This window comes from Sciurus vulgaris (genome assembly GCF_902686455.1).
Source record: "Sciurus vulgaris genome assembly, chromosome: 2".
NCBI classification, from domain to species: Eukaryota; Metazoa; Chordata; class Mammalia; order Rodentia; family Sciuridae; genus Sciurus; species Sciurus vulgaris.
In genome coordinates, this window is record NC_136462.1 from 197,080,499 (window position 1) to 197,099,689 (window position 19,191).

Genomic DNA, 19,191 nt, shown 5'->3' on the forward strand with positions numbered 1-19,191 from the left:
AGCTCTGGAATGGGAAGGTGTAATAATGCAAGCCTTATCCAAGCTTGGAACAGAGTCAACACCCCACCCCACCCCATCCCACCTGGGAGGAATAAGTGTAGATTCGTTGCAGCCATCGATATTTGGGACCATAGCAAAGCCTGACTAAGATAGTTGTACAGAAGATATATAAGTTTACCTGGAAACGATTTAAGTAGACTGTCAAGGTTCACAAAATAGTCATGATAAATCCATTTGTTTAGTAAGTAATGTTGTTTTACATCACTGTTGTCTTATTTTCTTTCAAGACAAAATAACAATTTCAAGAATAATAGCAATTATTTAATGCTTAGTATATGGCAGATATTTTTCTAAGCTCTTTACATGGTTTAATTCAAGATAATACATGTAAGGATGTTGTTCTGTATTATATAGTTGGACATTGTGGAAGCTAAATAGCTTTTCCACATTTCATACAGTGATTCCAAATGACAGAACAGGCTGTGTGTGGGAAATTTTAGTCCAAAACCTCTATACTCTTGTCCACTATGGAATACTGCCAAACAAGTTCGGATGTTTAAATGTAATTTACATGTGGATTTTAGTACAATGCTGCACAAATTAGTAAAATTGTAGATTGCTAGTATAGGGGAAGGGCTGATACTGAGTTCTCTCTCTCTCTCTCTCATACACACACACACACACACACACACACACACACACACACACCACACACTCACACTTTAGTGGATGATGAGGTTTGTGAATACTTTGACCTCCCTAGAAACACATACATAATTGAACAATTTGTAAACTTTTTTCAGGGACTTCCCCAATTGAGAGGATCTTTCATGGCCAACCTTTGAGGAACACTTAAATGTAAGATGTTTCCTTTATTTTCTCTGAATAGATGCTTGGTGCTCAGTTAATTCATGCAGTGCCAACTTGGCACTCAGTTAACATAATGCATGCAGTGCCAACTCTGACAGTTTTTTGGTTGATATTGTTTTTATTCTGTTCACCTCAGGTGATTATGGTATAGTATCCTCTAGAAAAGTAACCTATAAAAATTGGGATTTTGATATTTTAGAATTCCTATGGTGACTAATTTTGACATCTTGCATATTTCTGCATAACATAAAGAGATAGAGATGTGAACTTTCCCAGAAAATACATCATAAATGATCAATTTAAATAATTTGGAGCTGATTATTCAACATGCACAGACATACCTCATAACGATGGTCATGTGTGATACTAGCATGCACTTCTGTGTAATACCCCGCAGGTGATGAGACCTTAAGGCACGGTAGGCACAATGGAAGGTGCAGCAGAACAGACGGTGATTTGGAGCACAGTATGCCAGAGACTTTGACGGTTCAAATATCATCACGTGAACAACCAGTAGCATTTTCACAAAGAGTAAAAGGAAAACTATATGGACTTGTTTTATCCCTTCAAAATTTGTTTCCCTAGTGACATAAACGATAAGAAAAGCCTTCTCTGATTCCATTCCATCACTCCACATGGATTTGTCTACAGATTGATTCTTTCAAAGTCTCTTTTCTCTTCTAATTTGTGTTACATTCACTATATTTTCATCACTTTATTTTGACTGGGTACTAATTTTTTATTGTCATGTTTGTTATGGAGACTTCAAAACTTAATTATAAGTTCAGATCATCAAGGAAAGGGAATTGGTATTTTTGATGATTTCTCCTGTTTTAAGAGAATTATCTAAACAGATAATTTATGGTTAAATGGCAGAGATGATGACTTTCCGAATTGGTCTGGGAGTCACCTGTACAGTCATGGATAGGACTGGAAACTGCACCTCATCACAGCAGAAGTGCTAGGCCACAATATTCACTATGTGATGTACTAAGCTGTTTCCATATGATCAGTGACCATTTTTTCCAGGGTGTGATGACTATCTACATGTGCATAAAATTCTAACATGTGGAAACACAATGATGATATCATCAAATGCCATCTCTGTCAGTGCGCATCTTTTACAAAAGTGTTCATTCTTGCTGCAAACATACCCAGGTCAGTTAAGAAAACAGACACTGGCTGGGGAGATAGCTCAGTTGGTAGAGTGCTTGCCTTGCAAGTACAAGGACCTGGGTTCAATCCCCAGCACTGCAAAAAATCAAAAGAAAAAAGAAAAAAAAAAAAGGAAAATAGACACTGGCTTTACCCATCAGAATTCAAATTAGCCTTAACAGGAACCTGAGGTCTGTAAGTGTGGAGAGCTTATTTGTCTGTGCCCTGGTATGACAGTTATTAATGACAGGATATGGGTTCCTTCTGCTATTCACATGAGAGTTACAGGCTCAGGACAGGTATATTCCAATTGACCATTCATATTTTATGTTGAAAAATCATTTTTAAACAAATGTTAAATTTTTGGCCTCAGCCTCACAATATTTCACAGTGAGCATTAATTTTCTCACATATACTAGGTCCTATGAATGTCTTTAAAATAAGAATAGAATAATCCTAATCTATATACTAAGTGCAGATTTAAACTGTGTATGATATTTTCTCCCACAAATTTGTTCTGATGTGATATTTACCTGTGAAATTCAACAACTTGATAAGTTGAGCAAATTAATAATCAGAAAGACAGAAAATGAGCAAATGAGTGAACCATAAAAATGACAAACTTAAAAAATGATTTCCATGGAGTCAATCAGAGAATGCCAAAAGAAGCCACCAGGCCTTCTTCCTAAGGCCTCACAAATTTGCTTAAAAGCTATGCCTACCCTTTAAGAGACTTGACACTTGACATTTTCCCAGGTTCTAAGTAACTTGGGTAATAAAGCTTAGGGAAATTGAACTTGTCAGCATATTAAATGCATTTGTCTCTCTAAATATAATAAACCACACTGGTGGAATGGATAATAATCGCAGGAGGGCCTGGTTTTGTAATTTATCACTATAGTATTTAAACTCTTTTTGAACTTTTATTTACTTTCTCTATTTGTTACCCTAACATCAAATTTAAAACTTTACATGGAATGAAATCAATGTCTGTACGCTGTCTTTTACTAGAGACTCAGCATTCTGAGGCGAGAGTATTTTGTCGTCATTTTCAGTTCCAAGTATGAGTTCTGGCTGCCATGGATTTATTTAGTGTCTCTCATCATTATGATGTACGCTATCTTTTATCTGGTATGTGTTGATGTGTTGTATTGCCTGCTGTGTTTTGTTGAAGGCATGTTCTAGATCACATTCAAAGGTCAGACACTCGAGTGAGGTGAGCATATGGGATGGGTACTGGCCAAAGTCCACCTCTTGCTTTGGCCCTGGTGGAAACCTCGGTAATTCAGGCTCCACAGGAAGAACAGCAAGCATGCTCCCGGGGTGCAAGGACCTTCTACCTGCTTTGCATGCATGAGCTTGTTTAGTCTTCCTGACACTCCCAGATGGCAAGTACTATGATTATTATTACCCCCAATTTAACAGGTGAGTAAACTGAGGCATGGAGGAGCCTAAGGTCACACAGGCAGCAATGAAAACCGGGACCGGATCCAGTATCTTCGTGCCAGAATAAGACCCTTTCCCCATAACCTGTGTTCACGTAATTCACATATCTGACACCTACAGCACCCGGGAGCTGTATCTGTAGTGCATGATTATTGTTTTTAAATGGAGGCAAATATTGAAACCACGGTAGACACGTAAATCCGAGCAGAGGGTAAATGTGTGCCTGGGACGTTGCTTTCGTATTATGATCTACTGTTTGAAATCTTTCGTAACAAAAGATGTTGAGAAGCAGAATCCAACTTCCTGTGCTGTGACGCTCATGCAGAGCTGCCCTTCAGGAAGACAGGGGCTGAGCATAGTCAGTTTCCTGGCATTGATACTTCAACGCCACATACTTGCTGCCCCTTACACTCTCATGTGTGTTAACGGTCATTAAGCATTACGGTTTTTAATTACGGTGTTTACAGAAATCAAATGCAACATGCGGAATAAAGAAGACCTGAGAGTGTTAGCAGGCGTATCCTTTGTGAAGGAGAAAGGGTGACTGTATTTTGCAGCTAGCCCAAAGTTGGAGAATTGAGTGGAAATTCGTGTAAGCTCCTCTGTGGTTGTTAAGGAGATGGTAAACCTGGTGCTTCAAATAGTGAAGCTTAGTGCTTAGTGTCTGAAGAAGAGACAAACCAAATGGAATAAACCAAAGGGATTTTCCAAAATGTCATGACTTCAAAGATCAGATCTTTAAGAGGCACTACTCCTGATAACCAAAATATGGGAATACCCTAAATCTCCCAGGACAGAAGAATGAATAAGGAAAATGAGGTTTGCATCTACACACAGTAGAACACTACTCACCCTCAGAAGGAAATTCTGCAATGCACAATGGATGCCAACCTTAAAGATGGTACACCAAGTGGAATAAGCCAGTCACAGGACAGTGTGTGATTTCACCTACACGGGCTGTCTAAAATCATCAAATTCACAGGACCAAGAATGCAATGTTGGCTGCCAGGGTCTGGCAGGAGGGAGAAATGGGAAGATACTGATTAACAGGTGTAGAGTTTCAGTTCAGCAGGAGGAATAAGCTCCAGAGATCTGCTGGCCCTCATGGTACCCATAGCCAAAGACAATGGAGTTTGCACTTAAAAGTTTATTGAGGTGGCAGAGCTCCTGGTAAGTGTTCTTACCACAATAAAACAAAATTTATTAAAAAGAGGGAAAATCACATGAGTATAGGCTGCATCTTCTCTCAGAGGAGCTGAAATAAAAGCAGCTTAGAAACACAAGTGGAGATTTAGCATATGAAAACAAGAAAATTTGACTTTTGGCATAAGAAAGACAGTTGAATCTGACAGTTTTCTTTTTTCTTTTCAATGTGAGGCAGTACTGTATGAACATAAATTATCTGCTAAAGAAATGTAGATGTATATGCTATTAAGCTGGATTTGTTATGACCTTCGCTGACAAAATAAACAGTTCTGTTGTGAATAAGTCTTCACTAAATGGAAACTGAAAATGCATTAAAGTGAACAAGTTTTAGAAGAATTATAAACTCAAGCTTCTCAAGGATACTTAACATTCAAGGGTTGAAAATAGCAGTTTTCAAATATGTTCATCCAACAAATACCTCTCCAGATTACCCCATTGACAGCGCCTCTGCCTAATCTGTTTTCCTCCTCCTCCAGCTCCTTACAAATTAAGGAATGTTAGGCATTTTCACTTAATTCCCCAAATCAGCTTTCACTCTTCCATGGACGCCCTGGTCAATTTTTAACACCCACACTTTTTAGTTTTTTAATTTCTGACATGACCGTATTATATTTTAGAGTCTAAAAGTTCATCCAGTGTTAAACTTCTGTAATTCTGGATTTTGGGTTCCCACGAAGGGTACTTTCTTGCATCCAGTTATGCTGTGGCCATCAGAACATTAGGCATGCTCATCTCTCTTGGCTCCAAGAAGAAACCATTCTCCCCTTGGAGCGAATATCTGTTGTGTTTTTCAATTTATAATTATTTACATTTTTTTAGCCCAACATTTATCCCCCGACCTTAAATGATAAAACCCCAATTAATTTTCACTTGAGGAGCAACTGCTCTTTCCATCATTGATTCATGTGATTTGATAGGTGCAGGGAGACACCACAATTAGGTTAAGAATTGAAGCCACAGTTCATCATGCTGTTTTACCAGCCAGCCCCCAGCGCAGCCCAGGGAAACTTGTTGGTGTGGGAACATTTGGTGCAGCTACTGGGAGGAGAAACTCTCAACCCTGTGATGATATAGAACAGTTATAAATTTTTGAGTTCGTCCGAAGAGCAGAGTTCAAGGCTGGTGACTAAATTTGAGCCTGGATATCAATTGATGTCGAAGCCAGACCTCTCCTGGGAAGGTTTAGATGTAAAAGTCAACACACTTGCTTTTCTTGCCTGAGTTCGCTGAGCTCTTTTTCTAACTCTGAACTGCAGGAGTCCAGAGTAGATCACCTTCTACTCCTGGGTGCTAGACAAGGATTCCATCGCAGATGTTTCTCAGGGATTATCCATGGCTCTGGCTCTCAGATGGCCAGTGTCTCTACAGAAGTCTTCTCTGGAGAAACTACGAAGGTGCCCTGATGACATGTCCTACAGCCAGATTCTCATGCTTTCTTAAAGTACAGATTTGGGAGTAAAGTATTTTCAGAACAAGACACATGCACACACACAGAAATTCATACGCACATAGTGTATGCAAATTGGCTCATATGGCTCATATGGCTTTGAAGGTCAGCAAGAGTAACCTCTGCAAGGTTGGCCAGCAGGCTGGAGACCAGGATGGAGGTGATCCAACCTGTGTCCTGTGTCCAAAGACAGTCGGTGCACAGAACTCTTGCTTCTAGGCCCACTTGGAAGATGGGAAGTTATCTGCTTTCCTGAAAGGCTATTGATTGAAATGCTAATTTTATCTAAAAAAATACCTTCACAGAAACATCTCATATAACGTTTCACCAAATATCTAAATGCTGTGGCCTGGTCAATTGGACATATGACATTAATCATCACAGTAAAAATTGATATTTGGTACATGGAAAGAACATATAACATACATATATTCTATTTGTAGGTTAAAAAGAATAATAGTGACGCCTGCCATGGATCCACTGCCCACCCGTGCCATGCAGGATGAGTGCTGCCCAGCCTTCAGTCCCTCTTCCCAGCCCCGTTCTTCTGGCTTTCTCTGCTTTTGAGTTCCTTGCTTTCTCACATTTACAAAGGCATTTCTACTGCATAGGCACATGTCCTTCAATAACTCTGGTCTGGCTCTGAGCTGTGACCTTCGCTTTCCTCATTTGCGGTCAGCTGTGACTTGCTGCTCTTCTCCAGCTCTTCCTGATACACCTACGTCACCACATGTGGCTGCAGCTCATTCATTTTCGTGGGTGTGTGAAATTGCATGGGGAGATTATGGCAGATTATTTCTGTCCAGTTTCTTTTCAGTAGACATTAGTATTATTTCTACCTTTCTATATTATTGGAAATGCTCTTGGTGATATGCTTATACAAGTAAGTTTTGGAGTTTTTCTTGGGCAAAAGTCTCCAAGAGGAGGTCCCTGAAACAGCTGGAGCTGTAGCAGCAGCAGCATTAGCCCCAACTAAGAATTTTTCATGCTATGACCTGAATGTTTGTGTCCCTCCAGACTCAGGTACTGAAATCCTAGCTCCCCACGTGATTGAGGTCAGTGCACCTGTTAGAGAACCCAGAGGGCTGCCATGCCCCTCCACTGTGGGAAACTGACCATGTCTAGCAGACTTAGGCGTGGCTGAGCCATGGGATACAGAGTTCTGACTCCCAGGAACTGGGCATTTCAGACAGTCAGATGTAGGTGGCCCTGTACAGAGTTGGCTCACCGTCTGAGGATATGCTAATTCTCTAAACAAATGGCCTCCCTAACTCTACCCCATCCAGTTCCTTGAAGAAGAAGCCCCTCCTGGTCCCTCTTTACCCATGTGACTATAAATAAAGGTGAAGGAGCGGCTGCTCCATCTTGTTGGAGGCCAGATCTGGCATGGCCCAGTCCGCCACACTCCCTTTGGTTTGTAAGGATTATTGGCTCTTGAGTTTATTGATTAGATAAGTTTATTAGTAATTATTGATAGCTGGCACCATCTTCCTCTGATAGAAACGCTTCCCCTCATCCTCGGGGACCTGGCAGACTGCCCCACGCTCTACGATGTGTGGATGCAGCCTTGGGGTGGCACCACTGAACCAGGAGGCAGACGCCTACCTGGCACCCAACCTGCTTTGAACATGGACTTCTCAGCCTCCATAACTATGAGAATAATTGAACCCTGCTTATCAGCTGCCCAGCTTCTAGGATTTTATGATAGCAGCCAAAAGGGACAAAGATGGTAAACATACAAATTCTCATGGTCCAAACAGTCCTGCTATGTTAGAAAATCCAGGGGTGGGGGGTTCCCTAAGTGATCCCATGTAGGTGATCCCTAAGTGATCTCCCCAGTGTAGAACCTCTGCTGTGGGTGTGTGCTAGGTATTGGCTTACTCATTCTTACCTCTGTTTACCTCACTTGCTAAATCTTTTTTAGTGGAATATCTCCCAGTTTTCTTCATCTCTTAACTTCATCTCTGATCTTACCAGTCCTGAGCCTCTTAAAATATTCATCTAAATAATTAACTTTCTCTATCTTAATCTCTAAGTTCTAATCATAGGCTTGACAATTTCTGTCTCTACAATTAATCACTTTCTACTCTTGCTTTTACCCTTTAACATTTATTGGTTTAAATATTTCAGGTTTTATCTCATATTTATTTTAATTTCTAATTTTCAATTTGCTCTCACCCTCTTGAAGCACCTATTATTTCTGTATTCTTCATCTTGTACCACATTTTCCCTATACTTGTACTTTTTACTATACGTCATTCTTACTCTTGGCAAGAAATGAGTCTAGAAATTTGCGAACAGAAAGTATCATGTTATGGTTGTAAGAGAATTGAAAGATTTTTGCCATGTCTTAGCACCCATTTTTCCACTTTCCTGAAGTTCATGGACAAATCATGGACAAGGAGCTGGGACAAGATGTGATCCTCATCCTGTGCCTCATGGCCTATGGTTGGTTGATTTGTGGGTACAGTATTCCTTGTTATTAATTCATTCTGATTTTCTTTGAATGGGATTCTCTTCAACTTAGCTGGTTAGACTCAGAAAAGTGGTAGAATTGCCTTCTTCCCCCTGCTAAGTAAGGCAGGACTTTGACCCTGGGCCCTTTTCCTGGCTCCTGTGTGAAGTGTCCTTTGATATCAGAGGAAATACCCCCAGGGGATTAAAAGCTTCCTAGAAGAAACAGCAGAGGCACATTTTTAGACTCTGTAGATACCAATAGGACACAGTATTCTAATGTGAAAATGAAATATGGACTTAGTCACCCAGTCTTTGCATGTAAGAATGCCCATTGGTCTGTGTTGACACAAGGAATAATAAAGGAATAAATTAAAGAGAGTAATGAGGCTTATGAGTGGCTACTTCAAACACTGAATTGTGCTAAACTTCAGAGGTGGAACAGTGAAACAACTAAAAGCATCAAGTCTAGAGCCAGCTGTGTAACCTTGGACAGTGGTCAGAAAGCTGTGAATCCTGTTGGTTGGACGGCTTTGGGTAAGTTACTTCAATTCTCTGTGCCTCAATTTATTCATGATAAAATGGTGATAATCAAGTTACTTTTCTAAAGATAAAATGGGTCATTATTTATAAAATGTTTAATATGATGCTAATAAGCTTTGTGTTGTTATTGTTATTGTAATTGTATAATTTACACTTTTGTGGTGGTATAATGATTTCTCCTTAAAATTTAGGAGACACTCTCTAGACTTTGACAAATCCTTATTTTTAGCTTCATTTCAAAATTATATTTTATTTTTGATGGGAAAATATTATTACTTTTCTTGAAAAATGTTTTTTAAGATAATCCATTAAATATTAAAGAAGTTTTTTATTCATTGGAATACATTATAAAGAACTGTGGATCTCCAAAAGTTATAGCTTAGAGTTGACTGCTGAATAGTGAGTGTGTTCATATGCACGTGCACACACACACACACACACACACACACAGGGCTCATGATAAGAGGGGCTCGCTTTACAGTTCAAGTTCTAACACAAAAGAAGCACATGAAGAAGGAGTCCAGATTTAATTTTCATATGGATTTTCAACTAATGACTTGAAATCCTTTACAAAGAATGCATACTGAGCTGAGTTACACATGTTTATGCTAGGAAATAATTAGGTTCAAAAATAAGTAATTCAAAATAATGAAGACTTATGAATCAATTTGCATGATAAACAAGTCAATGCTGGTTGCCCTAAAAAAACTGAAAATTAAGGGATGAGTTATCCCTTTAAGACTTGGCCTTCTTGGTTCTACTACAACTCTAAGAAATACTTTCAAGTAATTTCTTTGGAAAATCTTCCCCATCTTTCTCAAAATTCTCAACAAACACTGAAGAGAGTCAAGAAATGTAGTCTGTGGAGACAATCCACTTAGACTTTTAACATGCTTGAGAGCTGGGCCGACTTGAGATTTAAGTGACTTGGCTGCCGTGTTTGGCCATAAACAGTTTCTTCTGAAGAGATGTGCCAACCTGGACCTCAGAGACAGAGTGAGGACAACATTTTACTTTGAACAATTGTCAGTTCACATCTTGGCTATTTTCCATGTGTTTTAGGGTTGGAAATGGGAATGGAAAAACAATTTCCCTTTTCATGCCAACTCTGATCAGTGGGTGGTGAGTGGCTGCCTGGACTGTGTTGTAAAGGAATCAAAAGTTAATTCCGAGCTCAGAGAGTACTGCGATCAATTATTCATGTCTGGCCTCCGTGATGGCAAGGATAGTCCTGTGCTGGCCAGGTATTGGCCAGCTCAGGTGGAAGTATATGTTGGAAAGAAAAAGTTCTTCTTTTTTCAGCTCTGAAATTATGTTTAAGGGCCTGGATTAATTTTGTATATTGATTCACAGAACTGAAATTCCAGGCTTTTCAGTAATTAAGTAAAAGTTTTGTTTTAACTAGTTAGCCGGAAATAGCAAGATGGTCCTCATTCCTAGCATAGTTCAAGTGACAAGGATGCAGGTCTGATTTATGTTTGTTTCCCTGTGAGCTTAACACCTTGCACAGAGCAAGCAGTTCATAAATTGTTGTTAATCACATATTTGTTAACTATTTATGAATCACCATTATGGGTCAAGAACCTTCCTTACCCTTGATAGTGAACAAAAAAGAAATGGTATCTCTCTTAATAGAGCTTGTTCTTTAATGAATGCCATGGACCCATCAAAATTGATATTCTGATGTGGAAAGTGCTCCTAGGTCAAGGTCCTGGCACTCAGAGAGAGAGAAAAATGGTGGAATGTGCTTGAGGATTAGGAGTTGGGGAAAGGTCCTTTGAGAAGAAACTTTCAATTTGAAATGGAAGGGTGGGTAAAATTTTGCCAGTTAGAAGGTTGTGAGTTTGTTTGGAAAAGCATTTCCAACCAAAGAAGTATCATGTGTAACACCTGGGGCTAAGACAGGGCTTGGCACGGGGCAAAAGGCAAATTGGTTGAAGTATCGTGAGGGAAAGGAGATACCTCGGGGTGAAGCTGGATGGACAGGAAAGGCCAGGCTCCACTGAACAGGGAGGTCATGTAAATAGCATGGATGGATTTTAAGAGTGATAAGAAACCAATGAAGATCTGGAAGTGGAGTGTGTTGTGAAATGTTATTTGATTGACATTTTTAAAAGTCACACTGGATGCTGGGAGAAGATTAGGTTATCTAAGGTAACTTGCCCAGGACTGAAGGGATAGAGTCAGGTGGGTAATCTGGCACCAGGACCCATATATGTGGCTACTCTCCAATAAATGGTAATAAACTCATAGAAATGGTTTCCATTGATTTAAAAAAAAATGGGGGGGGGGGGGGGTGGGTACAGTGGGTTGAACCCAGGCATAATTTGCCACTAAGCCACATCCCCAGCCCTTTTTATTTTATTTTTTTCAGACTGGGTGTCTCTAAATTGTGTAGGGCCTTGCTAAATTGCTGAGGCTAGCCTTGAACTTGTGATCCTCCTGCCTCAGACTGCTGAACTGCTGGGTGTGCTCCACCAAGTCCAACTCTGTTGCCTTTTTTAAGCAGGAGTCTCTTACTTCAGGCTCAGCTGCCCCCTTAACCCTTCTGCAGGCACTCCCCAATGAGCATTCAGAATGGCCATTTGAGCTGCTTTATGGAAAATGGGAAAATAACCTCCAAGCCCAAGTCCCTTGGCAGCCTTTCTGGGAGGGTTTGGCCCACATCTCATCAATGCAGCTTAATAATGTTGTTACATTTTGTTAAGGGAGCATTATGTTAATTAAATCAGCAAGAAGATATTGGGTGGCTAAATTGCAATCGTTTGGTCTTTGATCAAGACACAGGCTCCTTCAAGTAAGTTGGTTAGAGAATAGGACTTTTGTTGTTCACATTGCCAGCAGCAAGAAAAATCCATTTTCCCCCAATCCAGGGATGTTTAAATACATCTTAATTGTCCTGATTACTCAGAGAGTTTTATTCTCAAGACTTGGCTCTATTTAAAGGGCTGAGCACTTCTTGAGAAAAGCAAATCTGGCTGAATACAGTCAGCTAAGATCGATGGTATATTAATGTCTTATTAACTAGTTGTTTTCTTTCATTTATGAACTAAACAGTCATGCAGATGTATTATAAAATATTCTGACACACAAAAGCTTATCTTCTGGAGAATACCCCTTCCTTTATCCTCGGACCACCAGCTCCCCAGACATCATTGCCACAGTAGTGATGGGCATGGATTCAGAGCTAGTTTATACCTGACTGTTGCTTATACCTCATTCTCTGCTGCACAGATGGAGAATTCTATTACCCTCACATGGCAGAAGGGTTGGCAAGCTCTCCTGGGCCTCTTTTCCTTATAAGAGAGCTAATTCCCTTCCTGAGGGCTCGGCCCCCATGATTTAGTCACCCCCAAAGGCCTCACAACTTAATACTACTGTATTAGGAATTAAGAATCATCATACAAATTAGGGGAGGTGGGATATAACCATTCAGATCCTAGCAACATCTGCCATTTTGTTCGCTCACATGTGGGCTTCCTATACTCCTTGATGTGCTTCTTGCTTTTTTCTACTCATTTAGCCTAGATGTAATCTCATGATTCTAGGCAATTTCAATATTCATGTGAGTGAACCATCAGCACCCTGAACTCTCACTGTCATTCTCTTTCCAGTCTCTTTTTTTCCTGACTATATTCTAATCTAGACTTATCATAACCAAGAAAAACAGCAGCACTTCATTCTCAGTTTCATGAATACTGGTCTGCAGTCATCACCTCTGCATTCTGCCCTCTCTCCCTTTCATTGGGATTCCAACAATTTTTCCACCATGCCAAAACCTACCAGCCATTATGACCACCACCATTAATAGTCCATGAACACCTCCAACCTTCTCCTTTCACTCTACTGAGATTCCAGAGACCATTGTTGTCACATTCCTTCATATATGTTCTCAAATTTCTAGTTGTACTCATCAGAGAAGATCCCACAATGAGTGAAGTCCAACTTTTGCCTATTTCATACCAAACGCAGTTCACTACCTGGTCTAGCCTTAAATTTCAACACTGACCTCAAGCAGGCCCTATGTTCTGCTATACTCCTACTTTTCCTTAGTTCACACTCTCTCCCATTCCCCTGGGACACTTGTTTTTCTTCTCAAACCTGAAAAATCTCCCACATTTTGGCTGATGGGGTTGATCTTCACCTTCTTGATAAACTAGCAGTCACAGCAGAACTTCTACATGAGCACACAAGTCATCTACCGACTGATGGGCTCCTCAGTCATATTCTGGCACTGGAAATACAGGACTTTTGCAGGACTTGGAGAATGGATATAATTGGAGGTCCTGCTCAAGCCTAAAGCGCTTCTTCTTCAAGTTGCATTCCACTCTCCCAGGCAGAGAGAGACCCTTAGAAGTGTGGTCCTTCCTCCAGGAAGCTGATCTGGGGGAGGAATCTCCTAGGTCTTGGATGTGGATTCAGGCCCTTAGAGTTAAGCAATTGGGTCACATGTACATGTAGTACATTCTAGAAGTGAAGGCGCTGGTTTCTAGTGGGCATCTGAGGAGGGCAAGAGGGAGCTTCTTAGAGCATGAGGTCTGGGCCAATGGCTCAATCTATCCATCTGTTCAAGTGGTGTGGCCCCCTAGTGTGTTGAATGACATATCCCACCACTTGCACGATCCCACCTCTTCTCTTACCTTACTGGCCTCTGAGCTGGTGCTATTTTCTCTTCTCTCAATATTTGGCATACACACATATTTTCATTTCTTCCATCATGCAAAATAGCTTACTAACATTTGGGGCAGTTCATTATGCAGCAATGGATAACTACAAAACCTTCTAACACAAGCAGTTCTTAAAATGACCTGTCCTATGAATGAATGAATGAATGAATGAAAGCATTTATCATTCACATATTTTAAACTTTATACAATTTTTTGTCTTCTCTCCCTTCCTCTCCTCCATGAAGGTATCTCCTTTCAGCTAAGACCTCATTTCTCAGATCACAAAGAGAAAACAAAACAAAAACTCTTTGAATGCATAGTTTACAAGTGCTGCTACCAAATTTTGTCTCCCATTCTCCCCAGACATCAGTCCCCAGACAACTACTCCACAAAACAGCTCTGGACAAGGTCATCATGACTCCAGTATTGTGAATTACCACTCCCTGACCTGATGGATGAGCATCAGTTCAGCCAGCTCTTACTTCCATCCTTCAGCCACTTCTTCTGTTGGCTTCCAGGTCATGATTGATTCAGGAGTTTGTGCATGTCATTGGTTGTCCCACCTCACTTGTCAGTCTCTCCCTTGTTGATGCTCCAGAAGCTGCGGGCAGCTTCTTTCCCTGTGGACACTCCTCTCTGAGTGGCCTTTCTAGTCCTGCTGTGATAATTACTGTTTAGAATTGTCAGCATGGTAATAATGGAAAACAGAACTATTTTAGTTATTTTATTATTGCTTAAAAATTCTTGCTGGACACAGTAGCTCACGCCAATAATCTCAGTAACTCTGGAGGCTGAGGTAGGAGGATCACAAGTTCAAGGCCAGTCTCAGCAACTTAGCAAGGACCTGGCTCAAAATAAAAAATAAAAAGGGTTGGGTGTATGACTCAGTGGTATAGTACCCTTGGGTTAAATCCCATACTTAAAAAAAAAAAATTCTCTATGGGCCTCATTGCTGCACACACAGGCTAGATCCCTCCCACCACCTTGCCCTTGACTCTCCACTCTTGGGGGATACAGAGACAAGTGCCCCATAACTGCATGGCTGTTCAAAGATTGTAATATCTACATGTCATTATGAAAGATAATGTCTCTCAAAATGTCTCTGGTCTGGACTGTTCCCTGAAAGCTGACAGGTTTTGCTGTCTGCACATGCATGTTTAATATGCTTCCCGAGCTTCACAAGTCCAAGGCCAACAGCTGCCCCTCCTCCAGCTTGCACCAGCTGCTGCATTCTTCTTCATTGCATTAAATGGAAATCCCACCCTTTCTTTTACTCAGGCTTAACCCCTTGACATCCCTATGGCTTCTCTACACTCCTCCTCTAATGTAGCTACAGATAATTTTAGGTATAATGCATGCACACTTAAAAGAACTAGTAAATTTGAACCTCCCTCATTTTTTGTCACTCCCTCTATGTGACAAAAGCTTCTGCTTATTTATAGTTTTTAAATTTTAATTTGTGCCTTGTAAGTACACATAAAGATGACATTCCCTGTTATATTCATACCTGTACATTGGAAAGTTTGGTCAGATTCATTCCACCATTCTTTCTTGTCCTGTCCCTCCTCCCCTTCAACTTCCTTCCTCTACTCCACTGATTCCTTTTATTTTCATGAAATTTCCACTCTCTCTCTCTCTCTCTCTCTCTCTCTCTCTCTCTCTCTCTCTCTCTCTCTCTCTCTCTCTTTCTTCCTCATTTTGGTCTAGCTTCCACATATCAGAGAAAACACTTAACTTTTTACTTTCTGGGTCTGATTTATTTCACTTAGCATGATGTTCTCCAGTTCTATTCATTTACCAGCAATTGTCACAATTGGGACATCATCAAATTTGAAAGCTTCCTCACAGCAAGGGAAACAAGAGTGTGAAGAAAGAGCCTACAGAATGGGAGAAGATCTTTGCACCTCTTCCTCAGATAGGGGATTAACATCCAGAATGTATAAGAACTCATAAAACTTAACTCTCCCCCCAAAAATCAAACAAATAATCTAATTAATAAACAGGCAACTGAGTTTTTCCATGGCCTCCAGTTCCATTCTACACTCTGTGTCTTGGAGTCTGCTTCAGAGGGATGGCAAGAGGAAGCAATGGTATGATCCACCAGAGTGCCCCAATGTGGTGGCCAGCATGCAGTGTGGACAGCTGGAAGTCAGACCTGTTGATGAACTTGACTGGCTGGCCTCCAGGCTGTGCCCACATTAAACATTGTGAAGTCCACTTCTGACAGGTGCCTCACTCAATTATCATTGTAAAGTGGACTAGAGGTAGTCTTGATTTCCATAAAGTTAGATGCAGTTTTTCAGTGTTCGCCCCATCTTGCCTTCCCCAGCCATGTTTCATTGGACCTGTCTGATTTTGATGCTCCCCCCCTCACTATTATGATGTAAAGTCCAAGAGTAGGACGATGAAGCAAAAGTTCTTGTAAAAGCAATTCTCCCTCCATCTCCCTCCCTCCCCACTATGCATGCACACATTTTATAAAAAATTCATAGACAGAGGTGCTGTTGGAGGTGACAATGCCCTATGTACAAAAGCAGTGCGAAACTCATGCCGTTCTCATGTCGGCCTGCTGTGTCACCAGCATTGGGTCCTGGGTCAAATGCATGAGTTCAGTTTCAGTTCTTTCACTTGAAAATTATGTGCAAGAGATGTGTTCCTCTAAACTGTGGCTCCTGCAGCTGTGGAATGGCAACGATTCAGTTTATGAGTAGTACATTATTTTACAGTTAAGAATTTTGAATAAGCTCTGACAATAGGGAGAAGCTGTCTGCAGGACTTGGGGTTTTCTAGCAGGGACCTCGGGCAGGAATAACACAGGCAGCTCTAGATTCAGGCACCACGACACCCGCTCTGTCCCCTGCTCAGTTCATCTTCCCTCTGTCTTCTGACTCTCTTCACCAGCAGCTGCCAGGTCTACAGCACAGACCAGGATAGGCCATCTCTGTCCTCAAAAATGTTGTCTCTTCTTGGTTCTAGTCTGAGCATTAAATCTCTTTGTCCTAAATCCAAATTCCAAAGCAGCGAGTGACAGACCTGGGGTGGCCACTTGTGCACTGGCAGTTCACTTAGGCTGCAGAACTCTGCAGAGCAGATGTGGGGCTGGGGGCCTACACAATGATGTTGTGGAGTCGTGGGGAGAAGGTTGAATGGAGGAAACACCATCACTGTAGGCTGAACCCGTGTCAAAATAAATCCTGAAGTGCGTGCCTGCCTAAAAACATAGCAGTGGCAGTATTAGTTCTAAGAGTGGGGAAACTGAAGACAGTGAGTTCAGGAACTGCCTGAAGACAAAGCAAGCTGATGTGAGAATTACCGTGATTCAAAGTTCTGTGAAACGAGACTCAAAACTGTTCACGAAGTCCAGAAAGGAGAGCTCAAGTGCGTTTGATATTTGACGTTTATTTCCTTTTGAAAATGGATCTGATAAACAAATTCAAGTTGTTTTCTCCTTGACTATATCAGTTCATGCTTACTAAATCTCCAACTGTTCTTTCCATACATTTTTAAAGAATGTGAATGGTCATCATTTGGGGTTCATCTTTTCTCACCCTGTTCCCCCAAACTCTTATGACCCTTGCCCCATGCAGAATTCACCTGCGAGAAGTTGCAATTCTTCTTTATTCCCCCTTTTTTTGTGTGTGTGTGGGGGTTAACTTCACATTTCTTTAAGTCTCCATGGTAATTGTGGAAATTATGAGTTCCTATGACTCTACATTAAGTCACTAAAAAATAGATATTAAGTGGACAATGTAGTATTAGCCACAATTCCAAACTACTTATCATTCCACCTACTCATTTCTCACCAAATGATATTGAAATTAGTAATAAAGTGAAGAAATAACTTACAAATAAAAAGAAATCTACCTTATGGTTCAGCAATTCCGCTTCCATAAATTTATCATAATATAGTAAAATATGATGTTCTAAATTACTATTTATTTATGTATGTATTATAGCACTGTGAGAAATTTTGAAACAGTTTTTATTGTCAAAAAAGTAAGTGCTTAGTTGAAATTGTAATGGTAGTTTATTCATAGTCCTGCTCTGCATTTTTTAAAAGCACATTACTAAGCAATGCATACAGGGTATGAGCATAACCATCAAGGACTTGTTTTAAGCTGCGCACACATATGCACACAGGTGTGACATACATGTGTATTTGGCATATGCGTTTGTGTATTACTGGCAAGTGTACATCAACATACAAACAGTGACAATATGGATGACTATTTCCCTTCATGAAAACAGTTTCTGTATTTTTCAAGTTTTTTGTAAAGAAGATGCATTTTAGGTATAATCAGAAAAGCAATGAAAATTTCTGTTATTTGCAACCTAACAGAAAGAAGCCTAGTGTCCTTTCTGGATACAATGGTCTTGGGATTTGTTTCTTATATACAAGGGATAAAGACGTGGTGTTACTATATTCTAATTTAAAAACCAAACGGAAATCCGGAGCAGAGTGAGCGCATGTGTTGACCCATCCAACAGGGACAGTAAGGAGCACCACCACACGCAGAGAGACCACGCGCTACGCGGCGTCAGTAGTAGCTGGTCCTTCTCATGACCCTATTGTTGCCTTTCTCAGAGGGACTTCTCCTCAATGTTCCTTTTATCATAATGCCTTATTTCTGCCCCAAATAGTAGGAGGGTACTACATCCGTTCCTTTGTTCTGTGTGCTACCCTCATCTGGAAGAAAACCTAAATAAGTATGTGTTCCTTATTTCTCTCCTCTAGGCTTCTGGAAAGTGATCACAGAGTCAATTTTCTTGGATAATGACTTCCCTACGTAGGAAAATTCTCCAAACTCACCTAAAATGATCAAAGATTTATCCACACTTAAAAATCAAGAATGTATCAGGCATCTTTCCCCTTTATCGTTTGTGTTCAGTTGTTGAATTACTGGAATGCTTTAGCAGCTCATGAAGGCAGGTGACATAATAAGGAAACAGGAGTGGTTAGAGAGGAAGGAAAAGTGTACCTAAAAATGATGTGTGACTTCTCCAGCACACTATCATAATGCTCAGGAATAGACACACACACACATATGTACGCATGTGTACATCTCCACACAAATCCTAACAGAAATGTGTTCTGTGTTCAACTTTCCAGCAGAATAGCAGCTTCATGCAGGTAGGAAGCAGGCTCCCTTTACCCATTCTATTATCTCCTGTCCTGGGAAAAATCAGTGGCACACAGGATATGGTTCATAAAAATTTGCTAAATAAGAAGTATATATTTTAAGACAAAAAGAGAAATAGCCAGTCAATTAAGAAGCCTATTATGCCCCTACACCAAACAGTCCCATATTATTTTAATTTAACTTGAATTTTATGAATCAATAGACTTGCTGCAGTAGAGCAGTACCAGTGTATGTTATTTGAGCTTAGAAATAGTCTCAAACC